Source organism: Corvus brachyrhynchos, unplaced genomic scaffold, assembly GCF_000691975.1.
Source record: "Corvus brachyrhynchos isolate BGI_N302 unplaced genomic scaffold, ASM69197v1 scaffold281, whole genome shotgun sequence".
NCBI classification, from domain to species: domain Eukaryota; kingdom Metazoa; phylum Chordata; class Aves; order Passeriformes; family Corvidae; genus Corvus; species Corvus brachyrhynchos.
Genome location: NW_008236509.1, coordinates 133,112 through 144,309, shown reverse-complemented (window position 1 = coordinate 144,309; position 11,198 = coordinate 133,112). Strand labels below are relative to the sequence as shown.

Genomic DNA, 11,198 nt, shown 5'->3' with positions numbered 1-11,198 from the left:
TGTCCTACACCTGCCGGGTGAGACCTGATCCTTTCCCTCTTCTCCCCCACTTTCTCTGTGGCTCGCACTCTCTAGTGGAAAAAACCTCTAGGTTTAAAAAGCCAGGGAAAACTGTTCTTTATTTCCAGAGCACAGGATATTCTGAGTTGGAAAGACCCACGAGGATCATCAAGTCAAATGGTGATAAGTGGTTGGTCCATTTAGGGACTGAACTCAGAATCTTGAGCTTCTCAGCACCCTGCTCCAAGCACCTGAGCCAATGTCAGGGTCATGAGGAAGGTCCTGCCTGGAATGGGAATGGCTGCTGCCAGCAAGGGAATTCCTGTGCCAATACAGCTCCTTCTTTTCTGCTAATGCTACTTTAAATACCAGCCCCTGGAATGGCTCTAGAGCAGAACTGGCTGGCACCTGACATAACAGCACAAAACTCTTCCCACAACCCTGATCCTTTGCAGGATTTACCCAACAGCTGTTAAGGTGCTCGTGCTATGTCCCTTTCCAGGGAGAAATGAGCAAGACAAGTCCTAAAGCTTCACTTGGTCTGTGGCAAAAGTTCCTCTGGAGAGTATCAGGGCTGGTCCTGGCTGCAGAGGGGCGTTTCCTGCAGGTGAGTGTTCACAGCCTAAAATCACAGCAGGTGCTGAGGCTGGGGCTGCTTTTCTGGCCCAGAGCTGCACTGAGCCCTCGGTGACTCCTGCTTGCTACCAGGAATGTTCCTTGGTGTTCCCTGCGTGTGTCCCAGCTGGCCAGGAACGTGGGGCTGGAGGAGGCTGGGAGCTCCAGGAAGGGAACCAGCACCTCTTGTCCTTCATATTTGCAGGGGAGGAGCTGTGCCTGCAGCATTCTGCCCATGGCACGCAGCGTGCAGAACACAAGTCCTGGGGATGGGCACTGGGATGCCCGGGCAGCACTTGCATGGACACGGATAAAGGGCTGCCCGCAGCTCCTCAGCCAGGGGCTGCTCTGAATGGGCACCCAGAGATGCTTCAGCCTGGACAGAGCCCACCGACACCCCAAAAATATCCCAAGGAACAGCTGGCATTACCTGGGAATGCTGGCACAGTGTGTTTGCGGAGGGGCTCAGACAGCAATTCCTGGTCCTGACCTCCCGGAGCTCCCACACACCTGCCAGGTTATGTCCCAGCCACCCCCAATCCCTTCCCTTCCAGCCTGGGGACATCATCCATCAGCAGCGTTAAAGCCAAGGTAATCTTCCTTCACAGAAATTAAACCCCAGGCAATGCCCTCAGAAATGCCTTAAAGTAAAAGGTTAGAGTTTGTTTGGATTGAGGTTGGAGTTTTTCAGGGAGCCAGCTGGAACTGCAGAACTGAGGGAAAAGCTTTCACAGGTAGGTCCACACTGCAGATGCCTTGAAAGGCAGGGATGTGCGTCCCTTTCCTCAGGGAAAAGACCTTCCAGAGGCCACTCCTGAGGCTCTGGAATTAAATCACCTTCTGCAGGGAGAGATATCCTCACCTGGGCACAGGGGCTGCCTCACCAAGGGCTGGGAGCATGTCCGGCCACTGCTTTCTCCTGCTCTAAAATATCAACTTCAGCCTGATCTCAGTGAGGGTGAAATCAGCTGAATTCCAGGGAACTCTGTCAAGTGCCCCCCAGGGACATTGGTGGGGCTGGGGGATAAGGGTTATAAATAGCAAATTCTATGGAGTATAAACCTGTCCTTGTCCTGATCCCACTGAGCTTCCTTGGAACCTCTGCTGGTCCCTGACACGCCTGGCATTAAATAGGCAGCTCTGCATGGGAATATCCACGCTCCATGAGGCACTGTGAGGTTATTCCAATGGGAATTCAGCAGGGAATTTAGAGCTATAGGTATAATTCATCTAAACTAGCAAAGCTGAACCCCAAATCTGGGCACCACACAGAGAACAATCTTTGTGCTGCCCTGCCAGCTAAAGCCCCTGGGCTGGGAAATCTCAGCAGCCAGATGCATGGAATTATCGAAATCCCAGCAACCAGCATCTTCCAAAGGGACACTGCGAATCGCAGGCTGTGAGAGTTCGTGTCCTTCCGCTGCTGTTGGCAGCACAAATTCCCCTCCGCTCAGCTGGCCCCGGCTGGGCGGGAGCTGAGAGCAGGTGGGGTGGGAGAGCGGATTGGCTGCCCGGGGAGCTCCGGGAGATGAGGCTGCTGGAATCTCAGCTGGATCAATGGAACTTTCTTTCCCTGGCAGAAAACAGGAGCCAAAGCAGATCCCTCCTGGCTGGGCTGGTGGGCAGCAGCTGGATGAACTCCGGGGGAAAACACCCTGTGCCTGCCAGGAGTCTGTTTTTCCTACCAGCTCCTGAGCAGTGTCAGGACCACCATGAGGGAATTCAAATCCAGATAAACCTCACTGCCCACAGAATGAATAACCCCAACAGAGAAATGCACTGTTGTCATAAAAAAGCTTAAAGATCTGTTAAAAATGCAATGACAACACTGTAATGGGATTCCCAGGAATCTTCTTAATGCTCTTGGTTCCATTTTTAGTGTATTTTTAGTCCCTCAATGGGCAGCTTGTAGAACTTATCCTGGGATTTATAGGTTGAGCAGGGTTGGCTTTGGATTGACCTTCACCTCTGGTCCCGCTTTGTGCAAACACAACTCGGGGCAAGGTGGGTGAACTCAGTACCTCAGCTTTTCCCTCAAAAATATCCCCTATATATATGTGTATATATATATATGTAGATGAATTCAGATTTTGCCCCAGACTGTCCACTCCTCACCTCCATATGCCCTCAAAGTGTCCATTCTGTTCCCCACAGGTGCCCTGGTGACACCAGGGAGGTCCCTTTGCCCACAGTGCCTTTCTCCTGCCCCTCTCCGACCCAAGGCCGCTCCTCTGCTCGCTCTCTCTGTCCTTGTCCCACACAGTGAGGTGTGAAAGGAGAAAGGTTCCAGAAATATTTCTGCAATTAATTAATTAAGAATTATTTCCAATTCCCCAGTGAGAAGGACAGGAACTCACAGCCACTGACAGTCCCCTGCAGCAAGAGCTCAGCACACATCCACAGAGGCAAGTCCAGCATCTGAAAGAAAGAAACAAGAAGAAAAAAGTGATTTCTTCTGTTTCAAAGTTATTTCAAGTTCTCAAACCCAAACCAACCTTTGCTCTTGATTTTGGCTGGGTGAATTGTGAGTGGTGGGCACAGGTCATGTCATTCATGCTGATGTGAGTGATGCTTTCTGGGGGCAGAGCAGCTGATTTCCAAAGTTCACTTCCTGCCCCATGCCTGATCTGCACAGGAGAAAACCTCTTCCATGAAGGGATTTTGCTCCATCTGTTCCCATCTGCCCAGTCTGTTCCATGAGGATATTGCCAGGCTGGAGCAGCACAGGCAGATGCAGCTCTCAGCACTCTCTGCTCCAAACACAGCTCTGGGCTCCTTTGCAAAGTGCCTCTGCCATGAGGTTTTCTCCAGGAGAGATCAAGGAATGGCTCATGGCAGGGTGGAGATTTCATTATCACAAAGGGAAGCAAAGGATAAATATTCCTGTAAGAGCCTTTGGGACCTTCTGGGCTGAATTGGGAAGGGGACGTTCATTCCCTGCAGGGCAAATGCACGACAACCTCCAACACAAAGCACAGACTGTCAGGTGGGGTCTGACAGCACCACTTTGACCAAACTTCACTGTCATTATTCTTTTCAGGGACTTTTCCAATCAAACTCTGAAGCGGACAAGCCCAAAGCTCTGTCTGGCTGCTCAGGAACAAAAGGAACAAAACTGCCAGGGGTGAGGCACATTCCCAGCCAGCACTCCCAACACAGCACAGAGGCACCACTGGAGCTCGTGTGGGGCTGCCAAGGGCTGCCAGGAGCACACAGCCCCCAGTGGGGTGGCAGGGACAGCAGCAAACTCCCACAGACTGATGGCACAACAGAGACACAAAGGCCAGCAATGCCCATGGGAGGTGCAGCTTTAATTCTGCTCCCTGTGCTGCCACATCCCTGCAGGAAATCTCCAGGGGGGGTAGAAACTCTCAGGGTGCACAAAATGCAGCATCCGTCACCCTGATCCTGCTTAAACTCGGTGTGTGGGGCCAAACCCCCACAGGTAAACACTGACCTGACCTGGATCAGTCTCAGACACAGCCCCAGTTCCCACCTCCAACCTGCTCCCGGGGCTGCTGCCACATTCCTGACAAGGTGCCAAAGGCCCTTTGGCCAGGGCTCTGTGTCTCAGGGGACTGCAGGGACCAGGGCAAGGACAGCCTGAAACCAGGGCAGATCCCTCTGGATTTGCAATGCTCTGGGGACAACTGGGGACTCACCCCACACCATGGGCAGCACCAGGGGCCCTCCAGCACATTCCGCCAGGGCCGGAGCCCGCTGGGTTTGGCTGCTCAAACACCAAAGCTTTTGGCAAAGATGGGATGAGTTAAGTGGTTTTTCCTGTCCTGAAAGAGAGGAGAAAAGGGAAATTAGGTCCCTGTGGAAGTCAAAGGCTTGTGGCTTTCACACTCCTGTTCTGATTGCTCACTGGAGGGTTTTATTCACGAAAAGTGAGGTGACATCAAATAAAAGTGCCCTTGCCTTTTATTCCCTACTATTTTCATACATAAAAAGAATGTCCATTTTTTCCTATTGCATTCTTTGCCTAATTTTAACAGAACCATTTTCATTCCAGGCCCCATTTGTGAGCTCTTCAATCCTTTGCCATCGGACTTTGGACAAAGGAAGAGAAGGATCTGTTCCACACGGGTGTCATCCAACAAGAACAGCCCCTGTACCATCCCCAGCCTGTGCCGAGCACGCTACCTCACTTTCCCCGTTCTGGATTCTGGCTCCAATCCAGTCTGCGTTTTCCCCTATTTTCCACGTCTAGAGACAGGAAATTGTCCTGGTCAGGGTGCTAAGACCTTAAACTGCACGTTGGTCTGGGGGGCTGTGACTGGGATTCCAGCAGGGAATTCATGGTTGTACGAATGAAAACTATTCCAGGGGGCAGCACTGAAAAAGTTGGGAGCTGCTGCTTCACCACACGGTGTCAGCAAAAGAGAGGACACACAAAATGTGTAGCCAAAAACAAGGATAAAATGATTCCTCCTGCTCTTAGTGGGACCAGGGCTAATTCTGCCCTGGAATGACAAAGACCTTCTCCCTCAGACCCCCAGAGAGCCCTCGAAAAGCTAAAGTGCAGCAGGGAAGGAAGGAAGGAAAGGCACCTCTGCCTCACCTGCTGGGGACAGCACAGGTCCTGCTGCTCCCGGGGGCTGGGAATGTGTCCGGAGCCAAAAGCACCTTCCCAGGCTGCAGGGGCTTTCCTAAAGCACCACCTGTGGGAAGCCAAGGGCTGTGGAAGAAATGGAGTGGGAATTTACAGTAATAGCAATAATAGTAATAATAGGGAAGAGCAGCAAAGGGAGCAACAGTAATTCCAGGAGGGAGCAGGAGGGATGCTGAGCTTTAAATGAGGTTTGAGTGAGGCAGCATCTCCTGGGATTTCTAAAGCACAGCTCCAGGCCTGGGCTTACACGAGCAGGGCAAGCTCCTACTGTCCAATCCCTGGATTTGCCTCCTGCCAGCGCTCGGCACCTCGGGCGTGTTTGGGGGCAAGGGCTCCAGTGCTGCTGCCTTGAGGGATTGGGAAAATGGGCATTAAACCCCTTCCCACAGGGTTGGCTCTGAGCTCTGGCTGGGGACAGCATTTGGCACCTCTGGCATTTCCATGAAATCGGTTTCCATCATTTTGAAGGTACACTGAATAAAGCCGGGGGAGATAAATAAACCTTTCTCCATAAGGACAGCCCCAGGGAATACACAATTATTCCTATGCCAGCAGCCAGATTTCGGGGAGAGACTCCAGACTCTTGTCTCCCTCCCTGGCTGTAAAACACTTGCAGAGGCTTTGGAGTTCATACAAGCTTGTCAGGATTTGGACACTTCATTTAAATTCCATTCATATATGAAGGAATTGGAAGTGTCCTAAAGGCACCTCCACCCATACTTTAATTTTAAGCCCTCTATCACCAATGAATTTGGATGTTCTTTTGTTAGGAACACCCCACCTCTGCTTCTTTAGGTGCCTCCATGTGGGAGAGAAAATAAATGTGGACAAAAGTTTGGAATGCAGCTTCCAAGTCAAGTTCCCTGCTAGGAAATGACTCCAGCTCTCTGTTACCTCAGGCTATTCTAAACACAGCCTGGCCCTTCAGGGCTGCAGACTCTGAGCTACACAGCTTGTGAACTGGCAAGTAACAGCAGCTGTGGTCTCATCCCAACTGTACACAAAAACAGGGATTGGGGGCTGAATCTGGATACATGTAGACAGGTTTGGGCCACTTCAGAAAGCTTCAATCCCTGTTTTTCAGAGATTCCATCAGAGATAATGACGTTTCCACAGATCTCTCTTAAGGCACATGAGAATCTGAGTAAGAAAACGGAATCAAACCCTTTGTTCCATTGGCCTCATGCCCTGAATTCCAATGGGACAGACCCGTCCCTCTCTTTAGAAGGCAACGTCTCCTACCTGGACCTGTGCCTTCCCCAGCCTTCAGTGGCCGCTGTCTCCATCCTCCCACACCTTCTCATCTTCCTTCTTTGCAGGGTTGGCTTCCTCATCCTGCAGAGCAAACACAGGGACAGTTACCAGGCCTGCTCATCCCAAACCAGGGCAGCAGGGATGGACTGGTGGGACCCTATGTGAGTCAAGGTTCTAAAATGTTAAAATTCTAGCTAAAAGTTAGAAGAAATTTGTATTAATTAAGATACAGAGTAGAGAAACAAAAGATAAGTTAATGATTAGTAGATGCCTAAACTAGAGCCAAGTGATGTATTATTTGCCATTATGTTTTAAGTTTTGTTTGTAGAAGGAAACAGAATAAATGAACTGTCATCAAAACAAATTGAAACTAATTGAAACCAATAGAACTAAGAACAGCACCTGGGTTTGTAATAATTAATCAAAAGTAGGAGATCTTGGGCTGCACCAAGAGGTCATGAAGGCCTGCCAACAGAAAGAAGGTAAAAAGGTTACTGTGAGGAAGACATTCCTGACTTCATCTTTCAGAACCACTGACCCAATTCGACACCACCAACCCACTTCAAGAGAGAAACTGTGACTTCATCTTTCAGGACCACTGACCCAATTCGACACCACCTACCCACTTCAAGAGAGAAACTGCGCCTGCGTGAGAGACCAATGATCTCATTTTAATACGAAGCAGAGGATGGGAGGTGCTGGGGTCATACATATGTAGAAGATGTAAAACTGTGTGTAATAGAGAATGAAGAACCTTGTACTTTGCTGGCGTGTCTTTAGGAGGCTACTCCCATGCTGCCCACCAGTGCCTGAATGTAGAGGGATTCCTTGTGGAATATAGGATACCCCAGGAGGGCTTGGGCATCCCAGGGCTGTTGCAGAAGTACTCCTGATGGGGCCCGGGGCTGTTGCAGAAGTCCCCCTGATGGGGCCTCAGGCTGAAAACAGGCTTGCAAGGCACCTGCTAGCCAGCGGCCTTGAACAGCCTTGGGAAAAGGTATACACTGGTCAGCTCCCCCACTGCTTAGAGGCTTTCTCATGGGAAAGGGGCGTGAACTTTGGGAAAAAGTATAACTTGGTGTAACCGAGTAATAAAACTGGAGCACGATGCTCAAATCGTATCGGTGTTCGTATCGTGACTCTGGCTGGATTCCCCTGCTCCCGGGACCCCCCCTGCTACACCTGAATAAACATATCACTTTCTAACTTTAATTAGTTAGAGGGTCTTTGTCCATGGACATCGGGATTTAACAAATCATATGGATGGTCACCCCTCTGTTGGGCACCATCCCTGCTCTGCAGTCCATTCCCGTTCCTGCCTTGGCATCTCTTTTTAACAGGATGTTAAACAACAAACTTTGCTCTGCTGGGTTTTGGGACATCAAAGACTCCCCCAAGGCACTGGGCAAAGCTCCTGTTCCCATACCCTCTGCCTCCGAAAGCCCTGATGAGGCTGGACAGAGCAAAGGAAACACCTCAGTTCCTGCTGGAAATTTCCTCTTGTGCCCACCCAGAGAAGCTGTGGTTGCTCCATCCCTAGAAATGTCCAAGGCCAGGCTGGATGGGGCTTGGAGCACCCTGGACTAGTGGATGGAATGGCAGGGGATGGAATGAGGTGATCCTTAAGGTCCCTTCCATCCCAAACCATTCCACAATTCCAGGATGATTCCATGATCTTTCCATGCATTGTTTTGCATCGTTTCCTCTCAAATTCAAATTCCCAAATTTAAATGATTTGTTAAAGGAATAATTTTTAAATTATTCCAAGAATAAAAAAGGGAGTGTCAAACATACAAGAATCATTCTTGCATCCATCAAATCATTATTAACTGGAAGACTATTCCCCAATCTCTGTCTTTGTTTTGCTTTCCTGGAAAACCTAACGATCCCAGAGTCTCAGAGAGATTTACTGGGATTACTGGAAGGTTTGCTCTGTCAGAGAGCCAGGGGGGTTTACTACACTTGATTCTCTGCATCTTTATCCTTTAACCAGCTTTCCCCCAAAATGGTATTGTGGGAGAAGTTTGGAATTATTAGAAATGGATCAGGTTCACTTTTTTCCCCCACTGTTTTCCAAATTCTTGGCATTACTCTCAAATGAGGCCTAGGAAACTACTGTGAAAACATCAATCAGAGGAACACCTTGAAAAGAGAAAACCACATCCAGTAGCAGCCAAAACAATCCCATTGCTATTCTTACCTGGTCTCCAGGTGCTCTGCCAGAGCTCCCAACAGCCATTGTCATTCCATGAGGGTGAGGAGGCAGTTTTGGATGTGTTCTTTGACATGGGATGGGACGACAGGTTCCAGAGGGTCTTTGTGTCCCTTCCAAGCCACCCCATGATTCCATGGTATGATCAGCACCCCTTTGAGTTCCATTCCAGAAACATCCTCCCATTAACCCAGAATTTCCCCCCTCCTCTTTTTGCTCCCCATCAGGGATGTGTTGCCAAGTGACAAGTGCCTCAGCATTCCCTGGGGATGCCATTCAAGGCTGAACTTGTGGCCTCAGTGCTTCAAAATGTCCAGTCAGCCCCCATTCCAGTCAGGAATGTCTCAAGCAGCAGTGTGGGGTGTTCCCTCTCCCATCCATTGGGACAGCTCACATAGAATGTGAGTGACTTACTGAGTTTAGAATTCCTGGCTTAAAAAGCAGGTGGTGGAATATCCTCTCCTGGGAATGTCCAGAATACAAGGAGGCTCCCTGGAAGTCACGGGTCAGGGGCAGAGTCAGATGAACAATCCTGAACTGGTTTTCAGGAGATGCATCCACAGCCTGCAACAACTCCAAAGCTGTTCCTTCCCCTTGGGAAAGCCAGGGAAAACATCCCCATCATGGATTGCTGATGGGAAAAACCTCACAGCTCCAGGCTACTTGGCTCCTCCCAAATCCAGGCCAGCACTCCAACAGGCTCGAAGAACAAAACAACAGGACACACACAACGACCTGGGCACCACATTCCTCACCAGAACCGGGCTGTTCCCACATCTCTGTAACAGTCAGGAGCATCCCCATTTCCTTACTCTTCTACTCAGGAGAAAGAGATGACAGAGCCCTTAAACACCCAGTGTGTAATCCCAACAATCCAGGGAAAACCACCTTGCTCTGGGAAGAAATGTAATGCCCAGTTTTGGCCAAGACTGGAAAAAACCAGAGTGGTACTTGAAATGTTTCCAGGCATGGAGCCTCCAGAAATGCAGCTCCAGGTTTCTTCCCATGGAAACCCCAGTCTTGTCTGGGACTGGGCTCAGGGAGAAAACCCTGCCCGTTCCACCAGCCTGGCATAGAGCATATTCCATGGACACCCCAGGAAAGTGTCCCTGACCATGGCAGGGGGCTGAACAGGATGATCTGTGTTGGAACCCTGGGTTTAGAGAATTTAGGTTTCTGGGATATAATAATATATATGTGTGTAACAATATGGAGAATTTTGGGTGTGGATTTCTTCTTCTTTTCTCCTTCTTCTTCATAAATCTGGGTGTTCTGGTATTGGGTCAAAAAACCCGCAGTGTGGATCATGAATAGTTAGTTATTGGACTATAAGTAAAAACAAATTCTTTGGCATTTCATAGTTGGGTGATTTGGACCTTAAATGGCCTTGGAAGTTAGAACTTGGGGCCATTTTTCCACCTTGTTAACTAAGAGGCACATCCTGTGCAGCTGTCCTATAGATAAGAAAGTAATAAACATCAATTAGAAGAAAAGCCTGGCATCTCCTGCGTTTCAATCTGAACTCTGACTAAAAGAACTCACGATTCAGAGGCAAAACGAAAATAGAGAAAGCGACAGATCTGTAAGATCCTTTCCAACACAGATCATTCTAGGAGTTTAAGGTGGATCTAAGCCATTTCACAGCTCTCAGTTCCTTCCCAAGCCTCATCCTCTGGGCTCGCTTTCCCATAGCTTGCTGGGAAGGTGAGCAGTGGCTCCTCTCCCTAAACACACTCACTGCCAATTGTTGTGCCCTGCCTAAAACCACCGGGTGACACAAGGGCTTGATCCACTGTTGTCGGGGTCCCTTCCCCCCTGCCATGTAGTCCTGGGAGAGGGGCCCTGAGGGGAGACACGGGGTTTCCCTGCCCCTGGTCAGCCTCGTTCCCCATTGGTTGTTTTGCGTTCCCCTGCGCAGGCAAGGACCCTCGGGTCCCGTGATTGAGCAGTTCCTCAGCAGATCCCGGCCATGCAACTGGAGAAATAAACATCTCTGAAACATCTATCAAGAATTGGTCCATATATATTTCTTTTCCACAGGCTCCTTGTTTGTTACACACGTGTTACAGTATCCCCACTGTAACAAAATGGTGGAGAATTGCAAGCAGAACGATCCCCGATCCGTAAGTGACTGATTTGTGAGTAAAGAAACTTTGGATTTTTCTTGTTTTTGTTTTGCTATTCCATATCTAAACTATGGAGGAACCGTGGGAAGACTCTTGGCTCTCAGAGCTGCATATGGACATTTATCTTAAAAGTGAAAAGATTCTTGAACAACAATTTGTAAATTTTAGCTTAATTTAAGCTCAAAAAGAACTGAAACACTTCCTGGCATGGTTACTTAAGAACTTTTTCTATGTTTCTTGGGATTTAATTCTTACCAAAGACTTTTGGAACACCGTTCGGACACAGTTAATTTTTGAGTCAAAATATATGCCGATGGAAGAATATTTTCGTGAATATTACTTAATTACTGAGACTGTTGAGCAATGTCAGCTG

General features: G+C 49.1%; 1 long non-coding RNA gene across 2 annotated transcripts in view; it reads right to left on the bottom strand.

Annotated features, from left to right (window-relative positions):
- Positions 1–92: 92 nt before the first annotated feature.
- The window catches only part of LOC108444703, a 64,697-nt gene continuing 53,591 nt past the window's right edge, over positions 93–11,198 (bottom strand). Inside the window, exons 3-6 of one of the 2 annotated variants that reach the window (XR_001859338.1) lie at positions 6,476–6,568; positions 5,183–5,299; positions 4,278–4,403; positions 93–3,033 (exon numbers count right to left, since the gene is read on the bottom strand). This is a non-coding gene — a long non-coding RNA (uncharacterized LOC108444703). The remainder of the gene's footprint in view (positions 3,034–4,277; positions 4,404–5,182; positions 5,300–6,475; positions 6,569–11,198) is intronic. The other variant, XR_001859339.1, reaches the window with a different exon arrangement.